General features: G+C 36.6%; 2 protein-coding genes across 5 annotated transcripts in view; one reads left to right on the top strand and one right to left on the bottom strand.

Annotated features, from left to right (window-relative positions):
* LOC121381671 (natural resistance-associated macrophage protein 2-like) overlaps positions 1 to 17968 on the bottom strand; it is a 63432-nt gene that overhangs the window by 16472 nt on the left and 28992 nt on the right. The window lies entirely within an intron of this gene.
* Positions 9859 to 17968, top strand: part of LOC121381869 (tyrosine-protein phosphatase non-receptor type 4-like) — a 159381-nt gene continuing 151271 nt past the window's right edge. For all 4 annotated transcript variants that reach the window (XM_041511254.1, XM_041511253.1, XM_041511255.1 and 1 more), the window contains exon 1: positions 9859 to 9991. The gene's annotated coding sequence lies outside the window, so the exon portion shown is untranslated. The remainder of the gene's footprint in view (positions 9992 to 17968) is intronic.

Genomic DNA, 17968 nt, shown 5'->3' with positions numbered 1-17968 from the left:
TCATTTAATATGATTAAACATTACACATTTAATACATTTAGCTAGTTTTCAGATATAGAACTATGGGATATTTCCTTGTAATTTTTTTTTTTAAAATGGTTAATTTACATGACATTTTCATTAGATAACTACTAGTTGTTGTAGCCACTTTGTATTAAAAAAAAAAAAATTGGCTAGTATGGCTATGTTAATCAATCTATATTATACTTTAGATCTGATTGCAAAATAAATTTTATCAATGTAACATAATTGCTGTTTTGTTTATTTTTATTGTGTTTCGTTAGTCGCAATCCATTTCATTTAAAGTGTCTCTTTCTTTTTATCCCATTTAGAACTAAACATTGTTCATTTCAAATAATTTTAGAGCTAAAGACCAAGACAGCCCTGTTCCACAGTGTCCATAGTGCTATGATTACCTTAAGTGCATAACTACCTATTACACTTAAAGTGATCTTAGCGCTAACTAAACTAAAGACTGAGGCCTGTTTCAGGAAGCGATCTTAGCATTAAGATCACCTTAAGTGCATAATTATTTAATAATATACTTAAGGTGATCTTATTTCTAAAATTGCTGCAGGGGCCTAATTGACAAAGCTCTACCGGCCTCGGTGGTGTAGTGGTCAAGCTCCAACTCAGAGCAAGTTCTTACAGGCTCAATGGGTAGGTGTAAGGCCACTACACTCTCTTCTCTCTCACTAACCACTAACCAACTAATAACTAACCCACTGTCCTGGACAGCCCAGATAGCTGAGGTGTGTGCCCATGACGGCGTGCTTGAACCTTAATTGGATATAAGTATGAAAATAAGTTGAAATGAAATGACAACGCTCTCTTAAGCAACATCACATCTTCTTTACATGTTTTTCTGCATTATACCTCAGTGGTGTCATGGTTAAGCCATCGGACATAAGGTTGGTAGGTAAAGGGTTCGCAGCCCAGTACCAGCTCCCACCCAGAGCGAGTTTTAATGACTTGGTGGGTAGGTGTAAGACCACTACACCCTCTTCTCTCTCACTAACCACTAAAAAACAAAAAACAACCATTATAAAAGATAGCTGAGGTGTGTGTCCTGGACAGCGTGCTTCAACCTTAATTGGATATAAGCACGAAAATAAGTTGAAATGAAATGAAAATGCATTACACTGCAAGATCACAAAGTTGGGAGAGTTTATTGAACTAGACCCCATGATTCAAACATAGAGCTTTTGGTCTAGTATCTTCAGACATTTTAAAATGTTTTGCAATTAAATGAGTGTACTGGATGAAACAAAAAGGAGATTCAGATATCAAATGGCCCTCTGATCTTTTAACAGGCTCAATGGGTAGGTGTATATAGCTTCATTATGTACCGCTACAGATCAAGTTTAACCTGCATGGTGATTTACTAATTTTTCACAGAGTTATGGCCCTTGAACTTAGGACCTACGACAATCTAATTAAAATTAGCTCCACTGGTTAATTACTGGTAGATGGGAGATATGAAAGGGGACATGTGTTGCTTTAGCAGTAATCTTCATATACTGAGGCATAGTGGGAAAGGTCCAAAAGACACATTTTCTTATCTCCTAAGTTCAAGGGCCATAACTCTGTCAAAAATGGATATGAACTTCAAACTTGATCTGTAACAGTACATGATGAAGCTACATTTCAACTCCATATATTGAGGCATTGTTAAAAAAAGAAAGTAAACAATGGTTTGAAAACTATATTAGGGACAGGTGGACAGCTGGATGAAAATGGATAGATGGAGACAGAGAAACAGAAAGACATAAGGACTAAGACGAAACCTGTAGTCCTCTCCGGTTGGACAGGTAGGGGACCAATAGAGGCTCAGGTCACCACCAATTCATTTAGCACATTTCATATACAACAGAAACAAAATCGTCATTTTCATATTGTGATCCCTGCTAGATAACACCATCTTCAGTGGCGCCTTGTCTTGCGAAGCGATCTATAACATGACTCAGTCTTGTTAGGTGTTGAGTGCTTCCATTGTTCTCATTTCCAGGAACCCGAAGGACCAATCATAATTATTTTCCAATGTTTTAATTTTGTCCAACTTTTTAAATTAATACTGTATATAGGTCAAAAGAATACATAAATAATATTTTATCTGGACTTATAGGGGTCAAGGTAGTTAACAAAACCCCCCCATTAATTTGGGAGGTTTTTTAAAGCCAACCTACTATATACTGTAACCTTTTTTTTTTCAGAATGTTCCCAGAATTTTTATCTTTGTTAGGTCTGATACACATTATTCTACCTTTGGGAAAGTGCATACATGTATAAAAGATTCCCTAATAGTAACTGGGTGTCACACTGATCGACTATATATTAGACAACTAAGTCTAATAGTCACTAATTATGACCACTCAACCCATGGATCCCACTGCACTATTACTATAGTACAATCACAAGTGTACAGGACAGGAAGAAAGGAAATGTTTTATTTATCGACGCACTCAACACATTTTATTTTCGGTTATATGGTGTCGGACATATGGTCAAGGACCACACAGATAATGAGAGGAAACCCACTGTTGCCACTTCATGGGCTACTCTTTTCAATTAGCAGCAAGGGATCTTTTATATGCACCATTCCACAGACAGGATAACACATACCACGGCCTTTGATATACCAGTCATGGTGTGTACAGGACAGTTTGAAGGGGGTGTTTCAAAGTTGGTAAATTTGAAGGGCGTTTCAGTCAGTAAATTTGAAGAGGGTAGGATTTAAAAAAAACTAAACTTTTATAATGGTTGGGTTTTTTGTTTGTTTTTGTTGGGGGGGGGGGGGGGTTGGGGGGTAGGGGTGGAACATTTAATGCACTTGGGACCCAGCATGGATAACCACTGGATACAAATGAATGCAGTGACTGATGTAGCAATAACATCGTGGATTAGTTAATAAAGAAAAGATTGGCAAAACAAAACATTAAAGCCGCACACCCTAGTTCCATCCAGCGAAAATAAATTATAATTTGGTTAATCTACAAACCTGTAACACACTTAGATCACGTTTTTATCAAATGGAGTGAAAAAGCAGGTTTTATATCGATAAATACCATGGGAATCCCCATGTCCCAATTGCTTGAAATATTTTTGAAAGTTAGTATTCTAATGGCACCGGTTGATGTCGCTCGAAGCACAACAATGCCTACTCACGACAAATTTCACAGACTTGGGGTGCGTTTCTTTCACCTCTCCTGGACATGTTCCAACTGTTCTGTCCTGGTTGTATCCCCTCTCCAGATATCGTAAGACTTAGCAAAATTATTGGTTTTAAGGGTTTGTAACGTTTTGTATTGAGACACTTACTTCTCTGAACTTTATTGTTACTGAAAATGTTCACTAACTGTGAAGATAAATCTCACAAATGAACAACAACAAATCGGATGTTGATTGCGCGAACCGTGCACGAGAAAACAAACCGAACCATAATGATAACGGTCACGTGATATACCAACGTCTGTGACATTGTTCAGTCCAAGAACGTTTCACTAACGTTCGCAAACTATTTGATTGGTTCCCGACGTGGCCTTTTGGTTTAACGTGAAGCGCATTCATTAAACCTCACTAGCGGACGTTTTTCTGCTCGATTTGCCTCCGTGTCCTTCACATGCCTTCCATGTTGTACATGTATTCTTCTTTGTCTCATAGGATCATTTCACTGACCATGTGGAACAAAACAAAAATATATATATATATATATATATATTAAAAACTACCGAATCACACACACACACACACACACACACACACACACACACACACCATGTGCTTGTCGCAAGATCGATCAGTTACCCGTATCTATGTACCTATGATTGTGTATTCCGACTGACCGTTTTCTTAATAAAAGGAAATGTTTGCCTTGTGTCCCCTCCAACTTGCCACGGTGCCCTAATTTTTATTAAACCGAGGCAACACTTACCCCCCCCCCCCCAATTAAAATTCGACCCATGAACATACAGTAGAAAGAAAAAAAAAGAAAGAAACTGTCATATTTACTGGACAAAAGAACTAATTCTATGCGTGTAGCCGGGGTCGGGGGGTGGGGGGGTCGGACGACACACACACACACACACACACACACACCCGCCGCAGGATTGAGAGTTCCGCTCAAATGAAAAAACAAAAATCAGATTTTACATATAAAAATCCTTGTCCCCAAATGACCGGGGTAATGTAGCCGGGTTTCCCACCCTTCGGACTCCTCAATCACCAAATCATTTATAGCGGTATGGTTAAATACTAACAATGTATTAATGATTTAGTACCATCGGGCGACTATATACATAGATGCATACATGCGTGCTTCTATGGGACAGGAGCAGCTTTCTAATTTGGCGCTCTTAACGATTCATTATGACCAAGATATAGATGTCAACCAGGTTGCAACATTTATTCGCCCAACAGCACCCGAGGAAAATGCAACTCGACTGTATTTATACAATGAAATGATATGATCTTCTGCAACTTAGGGAGCGGGACGTAGCAAGAACGTCTGTCTGACGTTCAATTTGCTGAAGGTTCGATCCTCCTCAGTGGACCCGTTTGATTATTTCCCGTCCCAACCAATGCACATAAAGATCCCTTGCTGTTATTTGGAAATAGTAACTATGTGGCGACAGCGGATTTCATCTGTGACCAAGTATCAATATAACTGTGCATTTGCTATCCAATAACCGCTGATTAATAGTCAGTGTGTTTCAGTAGGCTTAAATTTGTTACAATTTTTACCATGTATCATTTATTATAAATACATTGGTACGACTGAAAACAAACAATTTCTTGTCGTGGCTCTGTGACCTGGCCATTTTACATGCATACAACAACTTAATGCAACTTGTTAACTATACATGTATTTCGCAACAAAAGTTAATGTATTATTCTCGAGTGTAACCAGCATCATCACATATCGCGGCTGATGAGTTCCGTCTACATGAAATTTTGATCCCCGTCGTTAACCATGCTGGCTACGGGCCTGAATTCGAAGTTATAAGAAACTATGTGGGGATTCCTCACTCAGGAAGTGTTGGCGAGGCCATCTAGGTCGAGGACTGATTAAAGAAATCCTGTATTACTGTTTCAAATGTGTTCAGAAATAGAACTTGTTTTTGACATATAATATACATGTATTTAACCCTGATTAACAGAACTTTTCAAAAACAAATACTAGCTTTGAACAAAATTCAACTTAAAAACAATAACTTTGTTAAATTACACGACTAGTCATAGGTGAAGATGAACATTTCTTAAGAGAATAATTCTTGAAAATCTTAAAACGTTGTCCCCAACGATTAAATGATGGATTAAACTAGGAAAACAGACACAATACCAATACTGGTATATATAGAATACTATACGAGTTTTCGCTAGATATCATTTTTACGAAACGAGTGAACTTCCCAAACGTATCTGACCGAACGAAAGTGAGGTCAGATACGTTTGGGAAGTTCACGACTTTCGTAAAAATGATATCTAGCGAAAACGAGTGTGGTATTTTATTTATTACCCTCCTTTAAATCACGCAAATTATGAAAAATCAATCAATCAATCAATCAATTTTGTGGCACATTTCAAGACCGGATGTTGATTTGCGTAACTAGCCAGTGCACGACTACGTACCGCCACATTGAGAAATAGTTCGTTGTACTTACGCTACTTCTCAGTGACGTTTTCAGGGGTGTGGTGTAGACATACTTCCCCATAAATTTCCATCGGGTTTCATTTTTTAATTTAAAGAAAGCTGTAAGGTACATGCATCAATATATGTTTATTTTCATATTGGGTGAAAAATGAGTAAAACTAATGCATAATTCCATATTTTAACAAAACGCCCCCAAGAAACAAATGTTCCCGTTAACCCACTGGTTATGCTAATAATGATGAATTCATAAATCACAACTGACAATAACAATTTGTTGACCAAAAATCCAACCAATAAGAGAATAACAAGTGTTTTTGCAGTTAAAAACGTGTAGCTTGCAAAAGCAGCTGACTTCACGGGAAAACTAAAGTTATAACTTTAAGGTCGACGACAGTCACTTTTCGCGCTCTTGTTTTGGCTTTCTTTGTACACAATAAATATAGCATATCTTACCGTAATTTCACTTGAAATCCATATTTCGTAAAAGGTACAATTTTTCAATCACAGAATTTTCTTCAAACACATTCAGGTGCTTCAGTAATGTTCGAAAAAAAAAAATCAATAGGAATTTTGCACTGGATTTTTTTCCAGCATTCTTAAAACGGAAACGTCATGTACCCAGTTTATTGTAAGGAGGTGCAAAGTGACGTCATTGGAATTCTGACGTCATTCAAATTCAAAATTAGCTATATTATTACAATGCATCGCCATATTAAAATAAAAACTGGTCTACTAACCTTGACCCCTGTTAAATTTCTACAACAAGCAAACAACGCTGTTTACAGGTCGGTATATTTTACTTTTTCATAATTCTACAAAAAATATTAAGTTTAAGTTTAAAAAAAAAAAAAACTACCTTTTGTCAAATATATCATATGAAAAAATTAACGTTGGATATGTTTTATTTATTGTGTACGAAGCCAAAACAAGGGTCCAAAAAGTGACTGTCGTAGACCTTAATAATGATGAATTCACAAATCACAACTGACAATAACAATTTGTAGACCAAAAATCCACATAATAAATAAAATGAATATGTTTAATTATTGTTCTATTCATTCTTTTATTTTTATTTTTTATTTAAAAATATTTCTCGCGCTGTCCAGTTTACATCAACTTTTAATGAATGACATTTGTAGTAAAAGTTGTGGATGTTACTGACCTTGACATTAATTATGAATGAAAAAAATAGTCCCGTTATGCTAATAAGGTCGCTATCCAACCAATCGAAATTGACTCTGTTCCCTGTTGACAAATCAAAATACAGTTTGTAATACGCACCTGGTGGTGCGTACGAAATTTGTACGACACCGCTATATCTTCACCAGGAGGGTAATAATCATGAATACCTGTACAGTTTAATGACTCAAAGCAAGAGAGGTTCGTAATACTGGCTCTGTTCACAAAGGTCTGACCGGTGGTAAAAGGTGTTAAGATGGTCGATCCCCAGAAGAAGAACATATTATTGGGCATAGGCGTATGGACTCCCATTTTTGTAGGGGGGGGGGGGGGTGCAGGCTGGTTTTTATCCGAATTTAATGAAAATGATTGCATATGAATAAAAAAGGTTTTTGTTTTTTTCATATTACCATTACTGCCAAACGGCTATATAAAGTTGCAAACAAATCACTATGCATTTTTTTCACATGTGTAACAACTAATTTTGTTGGTAGAATGGATGGAAATATATGGTAAAAAGGCTTCAGGTTAGACCATTTTGCCCGAATATCTCTATTGTTTTTGCCCGAATTTTGGGATTTGCTCCAGCACTACGCTTATGCTATTGGGCTGAATTCAGCTAGACTTAGCAGAAAAAAACATCTGCTAGACTGTACATTCTGCTGCTAGATCGCCATGAAACTAGACGTGTCATCGTGCGCACTCAACTTGCCCTCCACCACCACCACCTGGGGGGGGGGGGGGGGGGGACTTAAGGCAAGTTTTGGAATGCTGTTGGAGTTCGCGTTGCGTACACCGGGTCACGAGCGACCTCGACTTTTATGGTGTACGGGGACGCAGACTTCAAGAAGAGGAGTAGAAGAGGAGCAAGGAAGAAGGAACGTGCACCAGGCTCAGCGGGAACCGCCGCGGGCGGCTCAACCGCCAGCGGTGGTCCCTTCTACGTCGCCGCCCCACACGACAGCCAAACCCTGCACGTGAGGATGACTGGCACTTAGCACCACGACTTCTCCAATCAAAACTGGAAGCCAACGCCAGATGGATGCTACTACGAGCTCCACACACTCAGGCTGCAGAACAACAAGACGGGACTCATCGTGACCCACCGGCGCCAGAAGACGTACTGCTAAGCAATCCTATTGGCTGAGATGGATAGCCACACCATCCATAGGATTGTCAAGACGATCTGCGGCGCCGGATACGAAGTCGTCATCAAGGACTTGGTCACTTGGAAGCACCTTGTCCCGTCCCCAAGTGTGACACCGCTCCTCAGCTCGCCCTACCTAGGACAGGTAACCTCCTTTTTGGGCTCATTGGACTTCCAAATTTAGGGACCGTCATTCATAATTTTATGTTTATTTTTTTTTGTAAACAGTCCAACACACTTTAATTTGATTGCCCGTCAAAATTGCTTAAATCACCTTAAAACCTTTTCGGCCGAGCTTAGGTCTCAGTACCTACTTCCAAATTTGTATTACAAATTCCGCCCACCCCGGTACCAATCAGAATACTTAAACAAATCACATGATCCTGGAATGTAAACGAATACTAGTATCTCAAACCAAGTTTAGGAGATGATTAGTGATTTCAGATTCAACCGAATGAAATTAGAATAACCAAAATCGTACCACGGCCTTTGATATGCCAGAGTGGTACACATGCAAAGCAGGCATACGACTCGTAGATCAAATACTTTTTTCACCTTGAGAAAACGTGAATGTAATACTCTCTCTCTCTCTCTCTCTCTCTCTCTCTCTCTCTCTCTCTCTCTCTCTCTCTCTCTCTCTCTCTCTCTCTCTCTCTCTCTCTGTGTGTGTGTGTGTGTGTGTGTGTGTGTACTACTCTCTGTGGCTTTGGTGATTGTCCACACCCAGTGGTAAAGCGCTCACTTGATGCGTGGTCGGTCTAGGATCGATCCCCATCGGTGGGTCCATTGCACTATTTTTCGCTTCACCCAGTGCACCACGACTGGTATATCAAAGACCGTGGTATGTGCTATCCTGTCTGTGGGATGGTACATATAAAAGATCACTTGCTACTAATGATAAAATGTAGTGAGTTTCCTCTCTAACACAATGATAAAATTAACAAACATTTGACATCCAATAGCCGATGATTAATGAATCAATGTGCTCTAGTGGTGTCGTTACACAAAACAAACTTTTTGGGGTGATTGTCGGGCACTTGAAGTATTATTGTACGAGACGGCCCCTGGAAGACGGAATGGTTGAGTGGGCGATCATGTGACGCAACGTCACGATATAGGTCGGCGAACTTAGAATTCTGCTGTCCGGTTTTGCCGAAGCTTAGCTGAATGTGGGTGCTGTCGGGTTTCTTTCCGTAGTGTGTGTATTAGTGATTAATATCTGAATTTTTTTTAAATCAAGGAACTCGAAAATAATCAATGTAAATGTATTTGACGTCAAACATAGAATTGTTGTAGTATTATAGCGGAAAACTTTGATTACTTAATTTTTGGTGGTCGGTGATTGCCAAAAAATTACATAGCTTGGTCTCTGACTGTAATGAGAGCATATTTATGTCCAAATGTCCGTCTAGCTCTCTTACAGTCAGAGTACTCGGGCTACCCTTCCCACCACCCTGTTCCACTATACCCCGCACGTGTCACGCACCATCCCCATCAATCTAAGATCAATCCAGTCTTGTCATCAAAGTATGTTAATGGAAGTTCTAAGTGTTGGTTTTATCCTTTTAAAACAAAGGGTCTAGGAGACGGCCCGGTGCATGGCCACAAAATGATTGACATACATGTTGGCCTAGTCCTACTCGATAACTTGATCAAATCTGATTACAGGCTGTCGTGTGCTTGTAACCTTTAAATCGCAGTATAAAAATCAATAACAAATTCAACGTTAAAATAAAATAAAATATGCAACTATGATGATCATGTTCCTTTAAAACCAGTGGCAAGCAGACGCTAATATTATTGGCCATCTAGTGGCGACAAGTGCATTCACTTGGTCACGTGATATTTTGGCTCAGCCGCCATTTTGTCTAAGAGCCACTTCCTGTGGTGTTTTATTTCACCGGAGCTTGTGTTTTTATTCCAATCATCGTAATTTTATACAATTGTAGACACTTTAACTGGATAAATGGTGATCAGGGTGGATCACCATCTGCGTTGGCAGCCTGGAGTGTGAGGTAAGAGCAATACCTGGTCTACCGGTTATTGTTTTACAGCGACCAGGCTCACCTGTTGTCGTTCTCCCCTGTCCCCGAAACCGACTCATCAAAATATAGTGACGCAAATGACTAACCTTGCCCCAGTCTACATTTAGTGGCCTTCGTGGGATATATCATTTCCTTATTTACCCGAAATACGTGATAAGTAATACTTTGCACACGAGAGAAAGCTAGATACACGATTATGTATTGCATTACTATGATCACATTGTTTACACAATGTGTGTACACTGTAAAGGGAGACAATTCTGTTGATCTTCATGTATATGAGCCCATCTGTCATTTCCAAAAAATGTTAACCACAACATGTCTTTACAAATAACTTGAAATCAGTTTTAAAAAATTTACAGTACATTGAAGTTATTTTTAATCTTGACTACAGGATCAAATTTATTAATGATCAAATTAGCTGTCACAATCAGCTGTCAATTCCTGAAAATAATTAGAGTTTCTGTTATCGTTGTCAAGTTCAAACTCCGCAGATATTTTTCATAAAAAAATAAGTGACAATTACTGAATTAGTCTCAATTAAGCAATTTCCGGTTCTATTATTATTTCCGGCCAGTTTACATGTTCAAAATGGCAGGAAATATGAATATATGAATGTACTGAATGTGCCAGTCATAATGTGGTATACTATGTGTTAACTTGCATGACATGTTGCAAGATATCTAGCCTGCAGAAGGTTAATTACATGGACATGTAGGTAAAGCGTAAAAGCAACCATAATTTCCAATAGCCCAAGGTTTCAATAAATTAGGCCCATATATACCTACATGTATATAAATATCAATTGGTGGAAAATGTCACGTGATGGCACAGATATTGAGATAGCCACAGGAGATAATATTTTAGACTGTTAAAGAACTGGAAGTTAATTTGCATGATTTTTACAGGGTACAGGGAAAATGGTTTTAAAAAATTCCCTGCAGGAAACATTCAGGGAATTTGAAAGTTTGGTCTGATTCGGGGAAAATACAGGGAATTTTATTTGGGTGTAATTGAATCTGGAAAAATATCAAGGAATTTTGTTGAGTCCTATATTGTATATATATATGGATATGTATACAAAATCATGTAAAAATGTATTAAAACTGAGATATCTAATTGGTGTTTTGTATTCCTTTGTCTTTTTCATGACTGAGGGTATTGAGTGATAGCTACTGGTGATTTCTAATGTATGTTTCAAAAACTATTGCTAATTAAGAAATCATCTGGGGCCTTATTCACAAAGGTCTCTTAGGCTCTGCTAGACATTAAAGCGTCCTCTTCGTAAGTCTTTTAGCATTGTACTGCAATATCGCAAAGCTGCGAGAGTTTAATGAATTAGGCCCCTGGTCACTATATCAGATTGTACTACCAAATGGGGATGGGACAGTTCGGTTTTTTATTTTCGGTATTTGGTCTGTGGTTCAGTTTATTCACGATACTTTGCACAAGTAGTTACAAGTACGCCAGCTATTATATATACATTTTAATAAACTATTTTAAGAGCAAGACACTTTTTTAATGGTCATTTGTAAAATAATTGTAATTATAAAATTATATCTTGACTAGAAAACAAAAATTGCATTTTTACCATGCCATTTTAGCGTGTTGGGTTTGGGATAATTGGGCAATGTGTCCCCAGGATTTGAGTTCAGAGGATTGGCAAAATAATTTATAGACGACAATTCTAGGGGGTCCGGGGATACTCTGTAGATACATTCTGGAGTACCGGGTGTCATGTATACATAATAGAAGTCTAAAAGAAATATATATAAGTCAAGACATATTTCTGTAATGTTTCGTATTATTTTAATATTGTCAAATCTTTGATGAAAAATATATGTTTTAAAATATGGAATAACTCGAAAAAGAACAGAATTGATACATAATATGTAGTTCTACTGTTGATTATTTAACTAAACACAAGTTACATAAAAAGGCATCACTGATTTAAAAAAAAAAAATAAGCAAGCACAAGTATAACATGCACATAATATATAATAGTGAATTATTTAACTAGTTATTATTTTTAGTTTTTTGCTCGTTCTGAAAGTGAAAAACAAATTTGCAAAGATTTAAAAAAAAAAGAAAAAAAAGTGCAAAGTAGTTTGTATAACATATACGCAAAAATATAAAGCGAAAATCACGTACATGTTGACAGCACCACAGATTTAATTACGCGCATACTTATTTCTGATTTGGTATATTTTTCATGGATACAAAAGACAAGCAGTCAGAGGTACCTCTTAAATTTATACCCAGTTTCGTATGCACTTTGTCTTTACCGCCAAATTATCCACAAAGTCACGTGGTTCTGTAAACCTGCATGGTCATGTGGATTTGATCAAAGTGACAAACAGTTGGGTGTAAGTCTGTTGTTACATAATCTCAGTTTTGTGTGTTTTCTTTATAACCTTGAATGGAAGTTTGTGGGTACCATCAATAATTAAAAGTTATTTCTTCTGATATTTGCATTTTAAAATTTTCTGTTTCGCATGTGCATGTTCCATCAATAACATGTCTTTTCAGACATACATATAACAAATATTAACATTGATGTCTCACTGACAGCATGGTAACATGTCCAAGTGTGTGCGTGAAATCGTCATTGAAAAGAGTTTGGCAAATGAAATATGGGTAATTTTGATTTTATTATTGGGGGATACAGTCACGAAAATGTAAAATGGAAGCCCGATCGCGAATTATTTTAGCCACGAAAATGTTTGTGTATACGGTACATTGTAGTTTTGTAGCCAATTTCACAAAACATTGTAAATTTATGTCTGTGACTCGCAGTTTAACCTGTCATACATTTACAGTCCCTATTTTGTGAGGTTACAATTTTTATGGTCCCGGCAAGAAATTTGTAGGTTCAGTGTGCACAGGATCTAACGGCATCTATTGCCCATGCAAACATGTTAGGTCCAAGGGAATCAAGTGCTGTGATTGGGCAAAATACTTCATGGTTCATAGGAACCGTGGGCCTAAAACCACACTTTTTTGTAATATCAAATAATCGTCCCATCCCTACCACCAAGGAAAATGTGTTTATATGATTTACATATAGGACCCAAAACACTAGAAGTCAAAACGGAACACCGGAAACCCGCCAAGAAGACAAAAACAACAAAACAATTAATGAGATGTACATACATATATTTATCCCACAATCACTGTATTCATTGTCAAGATATGATGACTAGATAAATTTCTATATTTTTGATCAATGACCAAAAATATAGGTCACGTGACATAAGCCTGACTCGACTTGAGTATTTCAGACTAGATTTTCAATAAACATACTCTTTTAATCATTTGTTTTAGTACAGTAAATGCAAATAAATTTTAGTTTTGTGATAACAATACAAAACTTGTATATTTGTTTATGAATTGGAGTTTAAAAACATTTTTTGAATGTGACAGAATGTAGCTAGCGTCTTACAAAGAATGACATCATATATCTTGTATGACGTCATACATCACAAGCCTTGCTAGGTTGACGATACTCTATTTGCATACACAAAAATGGAATAAATAATGATTTTCTGACTATTCCTGTAGGATTGCAGGATAAAAGAAATAACTGGTTACTGTCTTAAGATATTGGCTTTATCCTGCTCAGGTCAAATGGTGAATTATACAAAATACAGGGAATTTTAATTTGAAACTTCTGTGGGTACTCTGTTTTTACCTAGATTTACAACAAATTGTTTGATTACATGTACCCTGTTTTTACCTAGATTTACAACAAATTGTTTGATTACATGAATTATATGTGTCATTTAATTTTAGTATTTTTAATCATTTAATTCAATCTTGTACTGAATTTGCATACATATTCATTGTATTAAAAAAATAAAAAAACAACAACAAATATTTAAAATGATGGAAAACTTCAGTATTTACCGCAACCTAATTTAACAGTATTTTTAACAACCTGTATTGTGTCCCATTCCAGTATCCATTTGTATACATGTATGATACACACAATGAAAGTTATAATTGAGCAACAAATTAAAAAAAAATTCTCAGATTGAAAAACACTTATTTGGCACCTATTTTGTCACATGATCAGAACAGTCTTTTGTGCTCACTAACTTGTCTGATATTTTGTACTTAATTGACTGTAACTGATGATTTTTACTTACTGTCATATACTTGTATTCAACAATTCTTTATAAAATATTAGAAACTTTTCGTTTATTGGGGGATATCACCAAGAAGTGGTAGTGTTTATCATTAAAATCATTTATCTTGAGTGCCAAATAATATATACACTACCCTTTACAAATACAAAACTATTTCTTATCAACTGGTGATTTCAATGAGATTGATTCATTCAATGAAGTTAGAAATAAAAAGAACAGAAACATATTATCCCACATTAGGAATCACTTAAAAAAATATCTTTATTATTTTTCAAATATCTTGAAATCTTTATTAAAATAATATTAAAACTTTTATCGGTTCTGCAAAACTAATACCCAAGAATATCAGACTGACACTATCTCTGTTTTAACTAATAGTACATGAAAGATGAGGCAGCTTGTATATCATATCTACTTTTCAGTACCAGATACATAGGAGCAAAATATGGGATTTATTAGTATTTCCACAAAGATGTTTTTTTGTTTGTATGAAAGGGTAAGGGGTCGTGTTGCTGTTCTCCTTTAATTTTTAGCCAGCGAGAACACTGGACTTGGCTATTTCCATGCTAAACTAAAACAGTAAAGTATTTGTTGAATTTGAACCACTATTAGCATTAATTATTGTTTGAAATTATGTAAAGTGCATGTTGGGGTCATACTATGTACCTGTTTAAAACTCTGAGGTGTGTTGGAAGATTTGTGTTCTTCAGCACGAAAATACACAATCGCCTATTAATGTACATATTAACTAACTCAAAAGGCACGATCAGCAGTGTTTGACCATTATTACCACTGTAACTATAATACATCTATAGGGCACTGCATGTCTTCATGTCTGTATAATAACAAAACAAAACAAAAACTATGCAATTTTATGGTAATTTGTAAAGACCGCTGAAACCTTTTTATATTATTTGTGTTGGTGTGGGTTTGATACTCAATAATATATTTTTATAAGGATTTTAACTTTATTTATTAATTGATTCCCTTTTAACACAAATGGACTGGAAGGAGAGAGCTATGATTCTGGCTCTCCATCACTCCTCTGAGACTAATTCAAAGAATAATGTTTAGCATGTGAATTTAAACAAAATGGTGAAATATTGAGCTCAATATGGTAGTCTTAAATGACTCCCCATACTCAAGTTAGTGAAGCAATTAATCACTTCTCTCATTTTTTTTCATTGTCAGCAGGCTGCGAATTTAACACTTTTCTGTGCTTCTGCAAATCTGAGTAAGATTATGAGATGGAATCCCAAAACCATTGCTATTGCAGTTAGCTGCAGTGTTAAATTTCTGAATTTAGTTCAGTTTCTTGCAAACTGATTTAAGTCCTAGACCATTGAAACTTGGTTTTTAGAACTTTGTACCTATCATGTTCAGTGCTAGCTCTGGGTGAGTAGAACATTTCCCAAACATTTCTGTTGGATTTTAAAATGGCAGAAATCTACAGTTATTTTCAAAAAAAAAATGTCATATTACACAAAATTCTTTCGCCAAATTAAAATAAAATTCGTCAGTTGTTTTAAAAATTTGCAGTTGACAAATTTGGCAAGTGGCAGAGCTAGCTCTGATGTTCATAACAATGTCTGTTTCCAAAGATTTTTTTTTTTTAAATAAAATAAAGTGTACACCCTAAATTAATGACATTTGATTGACAGACCTTGATGTTAAAAAAATTGAGGAGAGTGATTAATTGCTCCCCTAACCGATTATGGGAACCCAGAGTGCCCATTACCTGATTAGTCAATTGCTAGTTTTGGTGCAAAGTAGCTACAACGTTTAGTATTTGGCTAATAAAATTATGTTTAAATTAACTACTTTTTATAATTTTCCAAAAACATACTCTAGATTTTAGACATACAGAAAATTAGCTAAAACTAAATTCTTTCCAGTGTGACCCCTATCATCCTATAAGATGAAATCATACTTATGCCATATAAATTCACATGCTAAGGGGAGCTAAGAATTACTTTTCTTGAGCTAGTCTCCGGGGAGTGATGGGAACTGACAGTGATAGTTCCCCTTATCCAGATTTCACTGAAACTGCATAGATCTATTCAGGGCTAGCTCTGGGTGCGCAAAACATTTCGCCAAAAATGCAAAACTCAGTTATTTTTCAGCAAAAATCATTTATTGTATGAATTTTTTTTCGCCAAATTACAAATAAAATTCGCCATTTGTTCCTAAAATTAGTAATTGGCGAATTTGACGAGTGGCAGATCTAGCCCTGCTATTAATGTTCATCTCGGTGCACATTAAAAAAAATACTGTGTCTTCCATTTTTGCTTTAAAGGTAGAGTCAACTGAAACAAGAGCCTTATGTGTTGGAAAGATGCATACCACCAACACTTTAACAAATGAAAAACACATAATTTTAGAGTTATTAAAAAAACATGATTATTCCTGTTAACTGGGGGCAGCCATTTTGTTTTGTTTTTGTCACGTCCGGTGGTATAGCTTGGGGCGAAGTGACGTCAGCTCCGTCCATCCCCTCTGTGCACAGTGTAAACAAACACTCTTAAGTTATGACAAGGTGCTTCGCTTTCATCAATCTAACTTGTAAAACAACATAAAGGACTTGATAGTGTAATAAACTATTTAAATATATTTCAGGTTGCATCAATAGAACGAAATGGAGTTATAGTATTTTTCTTTAAAAAAAATGCATACTATTAGGCCTATTGGTAGGGCACGTTCGAATAAAAACAATCACTCACGATACCCAAGTGATACTTTTCTTTTCTTTGGGATGACATAATTGGTCAGTTTTGTGATTTTAGATGGGAAAGTCTACTTAATCAAGGGTTTTACAGAATTACTTACAGTAATAAAGCAGGGCAGTTGATAATGTCCATTACGATTTGAGGTATATCCGTGCTGTTATCACACAATACCCTGTGATCTTCATAAAAGGCACGTCTTTTTAGTGTGTCTAGACACAGTGTCTGGGAACCGTCTAAATATACACCTGCCAATCAGGAACCACAGGTACGGGCCATGAAAAGAAAATACCAGTTAACCAAGAAAACACTCCGACAATGGTGGTTTATTTTGTATTGAAAAATAATATATAATTGGTGCTGGCTTACTAGGATGGATATTATTACAGAACATTGCGATGCATCCGCAAAAATCAGGTATGTTTTGTTTCTTCAGTTTGACATGTTAGGTATTGCGTATTCACTGGCTGCGCTCGTTATATATAATAGCTGTAGACCCAGTGATTTTCCGCAATCGCGGAAAACGGACAGAATTCATGAATTCCCATTGTGAAACGGAATTACAATTTTCCGCGAAGTTAAAAAAATTAATACCATTTTACTATTGCCACACACTGTAAAACTGACAATTGGCCCGTGTGCAGTACTATTGGCAAACGCGTAGTGTCGTATTTACCGGTGCTACATTCAGCCAGACCAAGCGGAAAACGTAAACCAAGTGGCCACGTTGGGAACTAAATACTTCGCGAACGTTAGCGAAACGTTTGCTGGCTGAACTTGGGACTGGTTCACTGTTTAGTCTGTTGCGCCTGCGCAGATGGGACAGGTTTTGGGTTTTTTTTTGTTTTTTTCCCCCAAGGAGTAAGTTCAGTCAGCGGTTTGTCGCTAACGTTTGTCATGGAAGACTGATTTTTACGTTTTGTTAACACTAAGCCCCGTTGAATAAAACAGTGCACTCAATTGTTGGACAACCGTCCTCGGTGGCGTTGTGGCAGGCCATCGGTCTACAGGCTGGTAGGTACTGGGTTCGGATCCCAGTCGAGGCATGGGATTTTTAATCCAGATACCGACTCCAA

This window comes from Gigantopelta aegis, chromosome 9 (assembly GCF_016097555.1).
Source record: "Gigantopelta aegis isolate Gae_Host chromosome 9, Gae_host_genome, whole genome shotgun sequence".
In the NCBI taxonomy this organism is placed as follows: domain Eukaryota; kingdom Metazoa; phylum Mollusca; class Gastropoda; order Neomphalida; family Peltospiridae; genus Gigantopelta; species Gigantopelta aegis.
This window is presented reverse-complemented; position numbering and strand designations above follow the sequence as displayed.